The sequence below is a fragment of the Aptenodytes patagonicus genome, unplaced genomic scaffold (genome assembly GCF_965638725.1).
Source record: "Aptenodytes patagonicus unplaced genomic scaffold, bAptPat1.pri.cur scaffold_391, whole genome shotgun sequence".
Lineage (NCBI taxonomy): Eukaryota > Metazoa > Chordata > Aves > Sphenisciformes > Spheniscidae > Aptenodytes > Aptenodytes patagonicus.
Window position 1 is genome coordinate 5,771 of NW_027472298.1, and position 12,734 is coordinate 18,504.

At 55.8% G+C, this 12,734-nt stretch overlaps 1 long non-coding RNA gene across 1 annotated transcript; it reads right to left on the reverse strand.

Annotated features, from left to right (window-relative positions):
* Positions 1–674: 674 nt before the first annotated feature.
* LOC143173880 (uncharacterized) lies at positions 675–10,433 on the reverse strand. The gene is made up of 3 exons (XR_012997819.1): positions 9,424–10,433; positions 2,636–2,820; positions 675–1,118 (listed from the first exon to the last, which is right to left on the reverse strand). It is a non-coding gene; the product is annotated as an uncharacterized LOC143173880 (long non-coding RNA).
* Between the last annotated feature and the right edge of the window lie 2,301 nt (positions 10,434–12,734).

Below are 12,734 nucleotides of genomic sequence, written 5' to 3' on the forward strand. Positions count from 1 at the left end.
TAGAGGTAGACATAGAAAGAAAATTTCAAAAAGCAACAGGGTACAAGAAACGTAGGCAAGAACTAGCAAATAGGAACAGGGAGATAGAAAGAGGGAGATGTAGAAAGTAGGTCTAAAAAGCGACAGGGTACAGAACAGAGAGGGAAGAATTAATTACAGACAGGGAGACGGATAGAGGGAGACAGAAAATTTTGCAAGCGACAGGATACAAGAATCTTCCACAAGAATTAAAAGATAGGTACATGGAGCCGCACAGAGGGAGGCGTAGGAAGAAAATTTGAAAAGTGACGGGGTACAAGAAACACCGGCAAGAAATTAAAATTAGGTCAGGCAGACAGAGAGAGGGAAAGGTAGCAAGAAAATGTAACAAGTGACTGGGTCCAAGAAACATATGTGAGAATTAAAAAGATAGGGATGGAGTGGTAGAAAGGAAGTTTCAAAAGAAACGGGGTACAAGAAATATAGGCAAGAATTAAAAAATAGAGACAGGGAGCCTGATGGAAGGAAACTGTGGTGGGTTGACCTTGGCTGGCTGCCAGGTGCTCACCGAGCCGCTCTGTCACTGCCCCTCCTCAACAAGACAGGGGGAGAAAATACAACAAAAAAGCTTGTGCGTCGAGATAAGGACAAAGAGATCACTCACCAATTCCTGTCACAGGCAAAACAGACTCGACTTGGGGAAATTAATTTAATTTATTGTCATTCAAAAATCAAAGTAGGATAATGAGAAAAAACAACAAATCTAAAACACACCTTCCCCCCTCCCCACTCTTTTACCCTGGGCTCATCTTCACTCCTGACTTCTCTACATCCTACCCCCAAGCAGCGCAGGGGGACAGGGAGCGGGGGTTGCAGTCACACATTGTCTCTGCCACTCCTTCCTCCTCAAGCTCTTTTTCTGCTCCAGTGTGGGGTCCCCCCCATGGGGCCACAGGTGCTGATAGGAGCCTGCTCCAGAGTGGGCTCCTCTCCATGGGACCACAGCTGCTGACAGGAGCCTGCTCCAGTGCAGGCTCTCCACGGGGGTCACAGCTTCCTTCAGGCGCATCCACCTGCTCTGGCATGGGGTCCTCCACAGGCTGCAGGTGCATGTCTGCTCCACCGTGGACCTCCATGGGCTGCAGGAGGACAACCTGCGTCACCATGGTCTTCACCACGGGCTGCAGGGGAATCTCTGCTCTGGTGCCTGGAGCACCTCCTCGCCCTCCTTCTTCACTGACCTTGGTGTCTACAGGGCTGTTTCACACTCACATTTTCTCTATCACAGCTTCTGCACAGCACTTTTTAGCCTTTCTTAAATGTCCCATCACAGATGCACTACCAGCGTTACTGATGGGCTCAGCTTTGACCAGCAGCAGATCCATCTTGGACCTGGAGCCAGCTGTGCCTGACGTGGGGGTAACTCCTGGTGTCTTCTCACAGAACCCACCCCTGCAGCCCCTGCCCCCCACCCCAGCTAACAAAACCTTGCCACGTAAACCCAATACAACAGCGACCGGCTACAGGGCAGAGAGGGGGGATTGAAAAATAGGGAAAGGGAGCCACGGGGAGAGAGGAAGAGGGGAAAAAAAATAGCAACGAGCTATAGGCCGGAGAGGAGGAAGGGACAGGGAACCAGACAGAGAGATGGAGAAAAAACAAAGAATAGTGATAGGCCACAAGGCAGAGAGGGAGGAATGAAAGAAGGGAACAGTGAGGTGGACAGAGATAAACTGAGAAATACCAAAAAACCTCCATGAGCTGAAGGGGAGAGACAGAGGAATTAAAGAATAGGGACAGGGAGAGAACAATAAAGACAAAAATGGGCTATGGGACAGAGAGGAAAGAAATTAAAACATAGGGACCGGGACCTGGAATGGAGAATCTAAGAAAGACAACATATATCTAGAATACAGGGCAGAGAAAGAGGGATTTAAAAATAGGGACATGGAGCCAGAGGCTGGGGGGGGGGATTGTGAAGGGCTAAAGGGCAGGCAGGAAGGAATTAAAAAAAATTGGGATAGGAAGACAGACAGATAGATGGAGAAAGACAAAAATAGTGATGGGCTGCAGGACAGAGAATGACCAAAAAAAAAAAAAGAGGGACAGGGAACAGGACAGAAGTGCAGAGAGAAAAAGGAAACCGAGAGGTAGAACGACAGAGAAAGAGGGGGACTTGCAGAATGAGAGAGGGAGAGGTGCAGGGAAACAAAAAAATTACAGCAGTGAAAGAGAAGAGTGGGCAGAGAGTCACCGGGATGCAGAAGGGGGACGACACGGCTCCAAGGGTCCAGGATTCTCCACAGCTCCTACTCTTGGAGCTGCAGGGAGAATTTGACAGTTTGGTCATGTCTTCCTCTCCCTCCCCCTCTCTTCCTCCTCTGTAGCTCCAGTCACTTGCCTGTCATCCACCTAAGAGAATAGATTGCTGTCTTACAATATGAGGCTTCCCAGATACGCAGCCTCACATGTGCACACACTACATGGCCGTACTGTGCTTTTGGTTACGCATACAGACCCTGCCGTGCACATTGGTGATCGGATCTGCTGAGGACTACACTAAAAGGGATCCTTCCTCACCTGGAGAGAGGCAGGCTGTCTCCTATCTGCAGGAGGAGGCAGCTGCCAGCTGGATCCTTCTTATTTTATGCTTTACCTTTTTCTGGCCTCTCCAGCTTCAGCCACAGCAGTTCCTGTCCACAGCCAGTAAGTGCTCCGCCTGTCCCTTTTCGCCCGTGCCGCTAGGAGAATGAGGCCAAAAGCAACACACACAAACCTGAGCCGGCTGCAGTCAACAGCATCCCCAGAGAGGAACTGACAACTGAGTCCTCAGTACTACCTCTGGGAGAGGAAAAAAAAACAAGCAACTGTTAGCAGAGTGATGACTGTAGCTATCCTCAGGCAGGAACCCCTCCTTCTGCAGGAGCTGCTGGAGACGCCGCTCTTTCCCCAAACTGATGCTAATGGCACCTGCATTTATGGAGAATAAAGCATATTCAAGGGCCAGCGTGCTGCTGTGAGGACAGGGTTTGGGGGCAGTCTGTGGCTATAGGACAGGCTTCAGGGGAGGTGCTGGAGCTGGGGGCAGCTGCACGGGGTGAGTAGGGCTGGAGGAGCTTTGTTGAGTTGGGGAGGCACCCCGCGCCTTTCCAGGGGGTGGGAAGGCCTCCAGGTACCCAGGGTTGGGGTGGGCAGCCATCTCCTGCCCCTCTTCCTCCTTCCTCTCCACCAGCTCTCAGAAAATGCCTGGGAGCTGCCCTCATGGGGCCTGACTCCAACTGACCATGAACCTCTCAGCTGGAAACATCCTTGCAGCTCGTCAGCATTCTCAGACAGGCATGGCCCAGCAGCACCACCTCCTGGGGCTGCAGCCCTTTTACACAGAGGGGCCATCACCATCAGCCTCACTGGCCCCAGCTGGGGCTCCTCCAGCTGCAGCCATGGCCCCTTACACCCAATATGTAACCTGCTCCGCTGGACTCTCTGACAGCCCCTCACCAAGTACAAAGGACTACAAACGCAGCCATGAGCGCAAAGGAGACAGCAAGTGTTTTATTCATTAATGTGTATAATTCCTAGGAGTGAGTCTGTTCCAGAGCTCAGTGCCTGTACACTCACCCTTCCCCTGGGACAACTCGGCTGTCGTTACTGGAGCAGCAAATACAGAGAACAAAAATACAGCAATGGGGAGCAGGACAGAGGAACAGAAAGAGAAAAATAAAATGAGGGAGAAGGACTGAGGAGCAGAGAAAGAAAGGTACAGGGAAAAGGACAGTGAGATGGAGAAATCAATAAAAAAAGAGATGAGGAGCCCTGCAGTGACATGGCGGAAGAAAAACAGGATCAGGGAGCAGGACAGAGGGAAAGAGAGAGAAAATAATGAGCAGGGAGCAGAACAGATGGATCGAGAGAGAAATTGAATGAGGAATAAGGAAGAAGGGAGGGAGAGAAAAAGATAGGGAACAAGCCAGAGGGACTGAGGGAAAAGAAGAGGGAGACAGATCAGGATAAAGAGATGGAGAAAGAAAAAACAGTGACGGACTGCAGGATGAGAAAAAGAGCCAGGGAGCAGGACAGAGGGGAGTAACGGGGCAGTGAGCTGGGCAGGGGGATATAGCGAGACAGGCAGTGGTACGGAGATATACAGACAAAAATGTTAGGGGGAGGATGGAGGACAGAATAAAAGAAAAGGGACAGGGAGCGGGGCAGAGATGGAGAAAGAAACATTCGAGGCAGAGAAAGAGGGACAGGTAAGACAACAGATAATGGGAGAAAGAAAGGAAAGGGAACAGCACAGAAGGTCACAGACAAAAAGAGAGGGATGGCAGAAAGAGAAAAAGAAGACAAGGGAAAAGGACTGAGGAGCAGAGAGAAAAAGGTACGGGGAAAAGGACAGAGGTGGAGAAAACAAAGACAGGCTAGAGGCAGAACAAAGAGAAAGACTGACAAGGACAGGGAGCAGGACAAAGGGATGGAGGAGGAAAAAAAATAGCGATGGGCAGCGAATAGGACAGAGGAAGAGAGAGAGAAAGAGCAAGAAGAGCAAGAGAAGGAGAATGACAGAAGGATGTAGAGAAAGACCAGGACACGTAGAAGAGGTGGGGTAGGAGGACACACACCAGAAGGGTAGAAAGAAAAAATGAGAGGGGTGGAGAGCAAGACAGTGTCATAGGGAGAGATGGAGGGAGAGACGGGGGGGGGGGGGGGGGGGGAGAGGGGGATGCAAGGATACAGAAAAACAGAGGTACAGGGAAGAGGAAAGAATGACAGAGAGAAAGGGGAGGATGGGGAGCAGGAGAGAGAGACAGAGAACAAAAAATGCGATGGGCGGAAGAACAGAAATACAGAGAATTCAAAAAATACTTCTAGGGAGCAGGACAGAGGGATACAGCAAGAGGAAAAATCAACAGGGAGAAGGACGGGTAACACACAGAAGGACACACACAGGGAGCGAGAGGGAGGGGACACAGAGCAGGACAGAGGGATGAAGAGAGACCAAAAAAAGGGACAGGTAGAAAAGCAGAGTAATCAAGAGAGGGGAAAAAAAACAGAAAGGGAACTGGAGAGAGATGAGCAGCAGGACAGAGAGATGGAGAAAGAAAAAACAGGGACAAGGACAGAGAGAGAGAGAGGCAAAGAGAGGGACGGGGACCAGGACAGTGGGATATAAACAGGGAGGGACAGGGAGCGCGGGCCACAAGATTGCCGAGAGAAAGGTACAGGGAAGTGGAAAGAATGACAGAGGGAAAAACAGAGGGGCAGGGAGCAGGTCAGAGAAAGAAAAAGTCCTGCTGGGGAGCAGGACAGGAGGACAGAGCCGAAAGAGACGATGCAGACAGCAAAAACAACGACAGGCAACAGGACAGAGGGACTGACAGAGAAGTAAGGGACAGGGAGCAGGACAGAGGAATGGGAGGAAAAAATACTGATGAGCAACAGGACAAAGGGATGCAGAGGAAAAGGAGGAGGGAAAAGGAAGGAGGGAGACAGAGGGAAAGATGGGGATAGAGCGCGGGACACGAAGAGACCAAAAGCAGGGCAAGGAACAGGACAGAGGGACTGGGGATCGGGGGCAGGGACAGATGCAGATTAAAACAAAGAGATGGAGAAGGGAAAGAAGAAACCGCTGAGGGGCTGCTGGACAGAGATGAAGGAAGAAAAAGCAGGGCCAGAGTAGGGAAGAGAGAAAGGAAAAAAGGGACGGCTGGCTGGACAGGGGGATATAACCAGAAACAATGAGACAGGCAGTGGGACAGAGCGATAAAGGCAGAATAACCAGGGAGAGGAAGGAGGACAGATGGACAGCGAGAGGAAAAAAGGGGCAGGGAACGGGACCGAGAGGTGGAGGAAGAAGCATTAGGGGCAGAGGGATAGAGAGAGGGAAATACAGGTTGGAGGAAGGACAGAGGGACAGAGAGAGAAAGAGAGTGACAGAACTTGGACAGAGAGCAGGAGCAAGAAAAAACAGTGACAAGAAGCAGGCCAGAGGCAGGGGGGCAGGGGGAAGGAAGGACAGGAGGAAGGAGAGAGGGATACAGAAAACAAGTGAGGGACAGGGAGCAAGAAAATGGGATACAGAGAAAAACAGGGATGGGGAGCAGGACATCGGGATAGAGAGCAAGCGAGAGCAACAGGGAGAATGACAGGGAGATGGAGCCAGAGGAAAAACAGGGACCAAAAGCAGGACAGAGAAATGGAAAAGGAAAATTAGGGATGGGGAGCAGGACAGAGGAATGGAGAGACAACGAGGGACGCAAGGATAACGACAGAGAGGGAGGGAGGGAGGGAGGGAGGGAGGGATGGGGATCTGCATAAAGGTGTATGGAGAAAGAAAGAGAAGAATGGGGAGCAGGGCAGAGAAATGAAGAAAGAAAATACAGTGATGAGGAGCAGGACAGAAGACTAGAAAGAGAAAATGATGGGCAGGGAGCAGAACAGATGGATTGGGAGAGAAATTGAATGAGAGGAATAAAGAAGCGGGAGGGAGAGAAAAAGATAGGGAACAAGCCAGAGGAACTGAGGAAAAGAAGAGGGAGACAGATCAGGATAAAGAGATGGAGAAAGAAAAAACAGTGACGGACTGCAGGATGAGAAAAAGGGCCAGGGAGCAGGACAGAGGGGAATAACGGGGCAGTGAGCTGGGCAGGGGGATATAGCGAGACAGGCAGTGGTACGGAGATATACAGACAAAAATGTTAGGGGGAGAACGGAGGACAGAATAAAAGAAAAGGACAGGGAGCGGGGCAGAGATGGAGAAAGAAACATTCGAGGCAGAGAAAGAGGGACAGGTAAGACAACAGATAACTGGAGAAAGAGAGAGGAGGGAGAGGGAGGGAGAGGGAGGGAGAGGGAGGGAGAGGGAGGGAGAGGGAGGGAGAGGGAGGGAGAGGGAGGGAGAGGGAGGGAGAGGGAGGGAGAGGGAGGAGGGAACAGCACAGAAGGTCACAGACAAAAAGAGAGGGATGGCAGAAAGAGAAAAAGAAGACAAGGGAAAAGGACTGAGGAGCAGAGAGAAAAAGGTACGGGGAAAAGGACAGAGGTGGAGAAAACAAAGACAGGCTAGAGGCAGAACAAAGAGAAAGACTGACAAGGACAGGGAGCAGGACAAAGGGATGGAGGAGGAAAAAAAATAGCGATGGGCAGCGAATAGGACAGAGGAAGAGAGAGAGAAAGAGCAAGAAGAGCAAGAGAAGGAGAATGACAGAAGGATGTAGAGAAAGACCAGGACACGGAAAAGGGGGCGGGGAGGGGGACACACACCAGAAGGGTAGAAAGAAAAAACGAGAGGGGTGGAGAGCAAGACAGTGTCATAGGGAGAGATGGAGGGAGAGATGGAGGGAGAGACGGAGGGAGGGGCGGGGGGGGGGGGGATGCAAGGATACAGAAAAAAAGAGGTACAGGGAAGAGGAAAGAACGACAGAGAGAAAGGGGAGGATGGGGAGCAGGAGAGAGAGACAGAGAACAAAAAATGCGATGGGCAGAAGAACAGAAATACAGAGAATTCAAAAAATACTTCTAGGGAGCAGGACAGAGGGATACAGCAAGAGGAAAAAATCAACAGGGAGAAGGACGGGTAACACACAGAAGGACACACACAGGGAGCGAGAGGGAGGGGACACAGAGCAGGACAGAGGGATGAAGAGAGACAAAAAATAGGGACAGGACAAAAAGCAGAGTAACCAAGAGAGGAAAAAAAACAGAAAGGGAACTGAGAGAGATGAGCAACAGGACAGAGAGACGGAGAAAGAAAAAACAGCGACAAGGTCAGGAACAGAGAGAGAGAGAGAGAAAGAGAGAGGCAAAGAGACGGACGGGGACCAGGACAGTGGGATATAAACAGGGAGGGACAGAGAGCGCGGGACACAGGATTGCAGAGAGAAAGGTACAGGGAAGTGGAAAGAATGCCAGAGGGAACAAGAGAGGGGTGGGGAGCAGGTGAGAGAGCTGGAGAAAGAAAAAGTCCTGCTGGGGAGCAGGACAGGAGGATAGAGCCGAAAGAGATGATGCAGACAGCAAAAACAACGACAGGCAACAGGACAGAGGGATTGACAGAGAAGTAAGGGACAGGGAGCAGGACAGAGGAGTGGGAGGAAAAAATACTGGTGAACAACAAGACAAAGGGATGCAAAGAAAAAGAAGGAGGGAAAAGGAAGGAGGGAGACAGAGGGAAAGATGGGGATAGAGCGCGGGACACGAAGAGACCAAAAGCAGGGCAAGGAACAGGACAGAGGGACTGGGGATCGGGGGGCAGGGACAGATGCAGATTAAAACAAAGAGATGGAGAAGGGGGAAAAAAGAAACCGCTGAGGGGCTGCTGGACAGAGACGAAGGAAGAAAAAGCAGGGCCAGAGTAGGGAAGAGAGAAAGGAAAAAAGGGACGGCTGGCTGGACAGGGGGATATAACCAGAAACAATGAGACAGGCAGTGGGACAGAGCGATAAAGGCAGAATAACTAGGGAGAGGAAGGAGGACAGATGGACAGCGAGAGGAAAAAAGGGGCAGGGAACGGGACCGAGAGGTAGAGGAAGCAGCATTAGGGGCAGAGGGATAGAGAGAGGGAAATACAGGTTGGAGGAAGGACAGAGGGACAGAGAGAGAAAGAGTGACAGAACTTGGACAGAGAGCAGGAGCAAGAAAAAACAGTGACAAGAAGCAGGCCAGAGGCAGGGGGGCAGGGGGAAGGAAGGACAGGAGGAAGGAGAGAGGGATACAGAAAACAAGTGAGGGACAGGGAGCAAGAAAATGGGATACAGAGAAAAACAGGGATGGGGAGCAGGACATCGGGATAGAGAGCAAGCGAGAGCAACAGGGAGAATGACAGGGAGATGGAGCCAGAGGAAAAACAGGGACCAAAAGCAGGACAGAGAAATGGAAAAGGAAAATTAGGGATGGGGAGCAGGACAGAGGAATGGAGAGACAACGAGGGACGCAAGGATAACGACAGAGAGGGAGGGAGGGAGGGAGGGAGGGAGGGATGGGGATCTGCATAAAGGTGTATGGAGAAAGAAAGAGAAGAATGGGGAGCAGGGCAGGGAAATGAAGAAAGAAAATACAGTGATGAGGAGCAGGACAGAAGACTAGAAAGAGAAAAATAAGACAAGGGAGAAGACAGAGGAGCAGAGAGAGAAAGAAAGGTCGAAAGAAAAGGTCAGAGAGGTAGAGAAATCAAGAAAAATAGGGACGAGGAGCCCTGCAGAGAGAGCGAGCAAGAAAACGTCGGGTCGGTGAGAGGGACAGAGGCATAGAGAGATTGCGGGGTCAGGAGAGGAAGAAGAAAGAAGGGTTAAAGACGGTAACAGGGCACAGGACACAGACAGAGAGAGAAAAAGGACAGGGACCAGGACAAAGGGAAAATTGAGCAATAAAGAAATAAAGAAATCAAAATCACAGCAGCGTGGGAAAGAGGGGGGGCCAGGGGAGGGGCAGGGAGGGCCCAGGACTCACCGCAGCGCTCGCTCTCGGCGCTGCCAGGAGAATTTGCCAGTTCGGACGCTTCTTTCTCCTGCTCTGCTCCCTTCCTCTTCTGTAACTACGGTCGCTTGGCTCTCCTCCACCTAAGAGAACACGTGGGTGTCTTACAGCTCTCACAAGATGAGGCTTCCTAGACATGTAGCCTCGCTCGCTCGCGCACTACGTGGCCGTACCATGCTGCTGGTGACACATACAGACCCTGCGGTGCATGTGGGCAGCCTGACCTGCTGCGGACTACAAAGAAGGATCCTTCCTCACCCGGAGAGGCAGGCTGTCTCTTGCCTGCAGCGGGAGGCAGCTGCCACCTGGATGGCCTTCAGTTTCTTCTTCTTAACCTTCCTCTGGCCTCTCCAGCTTCAGCTGCGGCAGCTCCTGTCCACAGCCAGTAAGCGCTCCGCCTGTCCCTTTTCGCCCCCACGCCGTGAGGAAAGCGAGGCCGGGCAGACAACCCACGCAAGCCTGAGGCAGGTGCAGTCAACGGCATCCCCAAGGGAGGAATGGAAAACTGCATCCTCAGCACGGCCTCTGGGAGAGGGAAAGAAGAAGCAGCACCCGTTATTACCGTAGATGGCCCCTGGCCAGACCCCCTGCTTCCGCAGGGGCTTCTGGAGATGCCGCTCTTTCCTCGCGCTGGTAATGGCACCCGCGTTAAGGGAGAATCACGCACATTCGAGGGCCAGCTTGCGGCCTTCACTACAGGGCTTGGGGGCGGCCTGGGGCTATGGGACAGGCTTCAGGGGAAGTGCTGGAGCTGGGGGCAGCTACACAGAGCGAGCGGGGCCGGGGGAGGCTCAGAGGGAGCTCTGGTGAGTTGGGCAGGTGCCCTGCGCCTGGGAGGGTGTCCACCTCCTTCCCCTCTTCCCTTCTGTCAGCTCTCGGGTAAGTCCCTGGGGCTGACCTGACCCGGCTCGCCTGCAGTGGATCGGGAGCCTGCCGCAGCAGGCGGTTTGAAGCTTCCCGTCCCGCCACCCTCGGGCAGCCATCGGGCAAGAGACGCGCCGAAGGGGCTCACTCACCTCACCGGTTGCCAGCGCGCCGCCATGCTGCTGCCGGGCAGTGCGCATGCGCAGGACGCCGACGGCGCGCCGGAGGGATCAGAGCCCGCGTGCGATCGCCGGGCTGCAGTACCGCATTTCGGCCACCAGGGGCAGCAGGGAAGGCGGCGGCGGCGCTGCTGCGTACCGGGGCAGCGGCGGCGCTGCAGTACCGGGCTGCGGCCACCAGGCGGCAGCAGCAGGGAGAACCCGCCGGGCGGCGCGTGCCCGGGGCCGGCACCGGCGCCGCGGTCCCGCGCTTTGCGCGCCGAGCGGCCGCCGACGCTGCGCACGTGGGGCGGCAGCGGCGTTTCCTTACCGGGAGGCAGCAACGAGCGCGGCGGCATCGCCTCGCGAGCACCGCAGCATCGCATCGCCGTTACCGGCGGACGGCAACGTGGAGCGCGGTGGCGCCGCCGCCCATGCGCAGCGCCTACCCGCAGTACCGCTCCTTGGTTGTCGGGCGGCAACAGCGAACGCAGCGGGGGCGCGCACCACCGCCCATGTGCGGCACCCGTGCTGCAGTCCCGCATCTTGGTCTCTGGGCGGCAGCAGCGAGAGCGCAGTTTAGCGACCCACCCACCGCGCGCCACTGCGCATGCGTAGCACCCGGGCTGCACTACCGCGCTTCGGTTGCCCGGCGGCAGCAGCCAGCGCGGCAGCGTGCTCAAGCGCACATGCGCGGCGCCCGTTCTGCAGTACCGACTTTTGGTCACCAGGTGGCGGCAGCATGCGCGGCGCTCTACCTGCAGTACCACGTTCCTGTCACCGGGAGGCAGCAGCGAGCACGGGGGAACGAGCCATTGCGCATGCGCGGCACCCGAGCTGCAGTACCGACCTGTGGTCGCTGGGAGGCAGTAGCGAGCGCGGCGTGGCACGCCCACCGCGCATGCGCGCCGTTCCACCTGCAGTACCACGTTCCTGTCACCGGGAGGCAGGAGCGAGCACGGGAACGAGCCACCGCGCATGCGCGGCACCTGAGCTGCAGTACCGATTCTTGGTCGCTGGGAGGCAGTAGCGAGCGCGGCGTGACACCCCCACCGCGCATGCGCGCCGTTCCACCTGCAGTACCGCATTTTGGCCGCCCGGCGGCAGCAGCGAGCACGAGGGCATGCGCCACCCCGCATATACAGCGCCGCACCTGCAGTGCCGCAAGTTGCTCATCAGGGGGCAGCAGCGAGCACGGGGGTCGCGCGCCATCGGGCATGCACAGTTCCCCACCTGCAGTACCGCATTATTGTCGCCCGGCGGCAGCAGCGAGCCGGGCGTCGCGGCGCTCGTTCTGCAGTACCGGCTTTGGATCGCCGGGCAGCAGGAGCGAACGCGGTGTAGCACTCAACTCCGCGTGAGCGGCGCCCCTGCTGCAGTGCTGCGTTTCGGTCGCCGGGCGGCATTGCGAGCGGGGCGGCCTCGCGACAGCGCATTCGCGGCGCTGGAGCTGAAGTACCACATTTTGGTCGCTGGGCGGCAGCAGCAAGGGCAGGGGCATGCGCTCGCGAGGCGCGGCCGCACGGCTTGTCGGGGACCGGGCGCAGCGGGAAGGCCGCAGAAAACCACACGAAACCAGCAACAAAACTACACCTCGTGCCCCACCGCGGGAGCCGCGGCGGTAGCAAGGGCTACGCCGCGCCGCACGCGCCCGAGAGCCATGCGACTGCCCGGCAGCCGCGTCCGCGAAAACTACACCTCCCGGCAAGCACCGGCAGACACAGCACGGCCGCCCGGTCCCCGAGTGACGGAAGACTACACCTCCCGGCATGCTCCGGGGAACAAACATGGCCGACCGGAAGTCCGTGCCCCAGGACTACAGCTCCCGGCATGCCGCGGGAGGCAGCCGTCCCCGCTCCCTCACCCTGCGGGGACACCGTTCTCCCCCCGCCGACGCACCCGGAAGCCCCGCCCAGCCCCCAGCGCAGCCCCGCGTTCCCCAGCGGGGCTCCGGACGGCCGCTGCCGCCCGGCTCCGAGGCGGCGCGACCCTCCTGCCGGCCTCGCCGCCCCCCTCGCTCAGCGACCGCTCCGCTCCTCCCTTGGCTCACACCGGCCCCTCCACGGCCACCCGGGGCACAGCAGCCCCACCACCAGCCCCACAGCCTGCAGCTACTCTGGCAACACAGCCCCTTTACAGGGAGGGGCCGTCGCCATCAGCCTCACTGCCCGCACCTGGGGCTCCCCTGGCCCAAGCCCAGAGCTGGAGCCCGGCAGGAACAGGGAGCCATCACCCAGCCCCCACCGTGCGTCACCCCCGCCC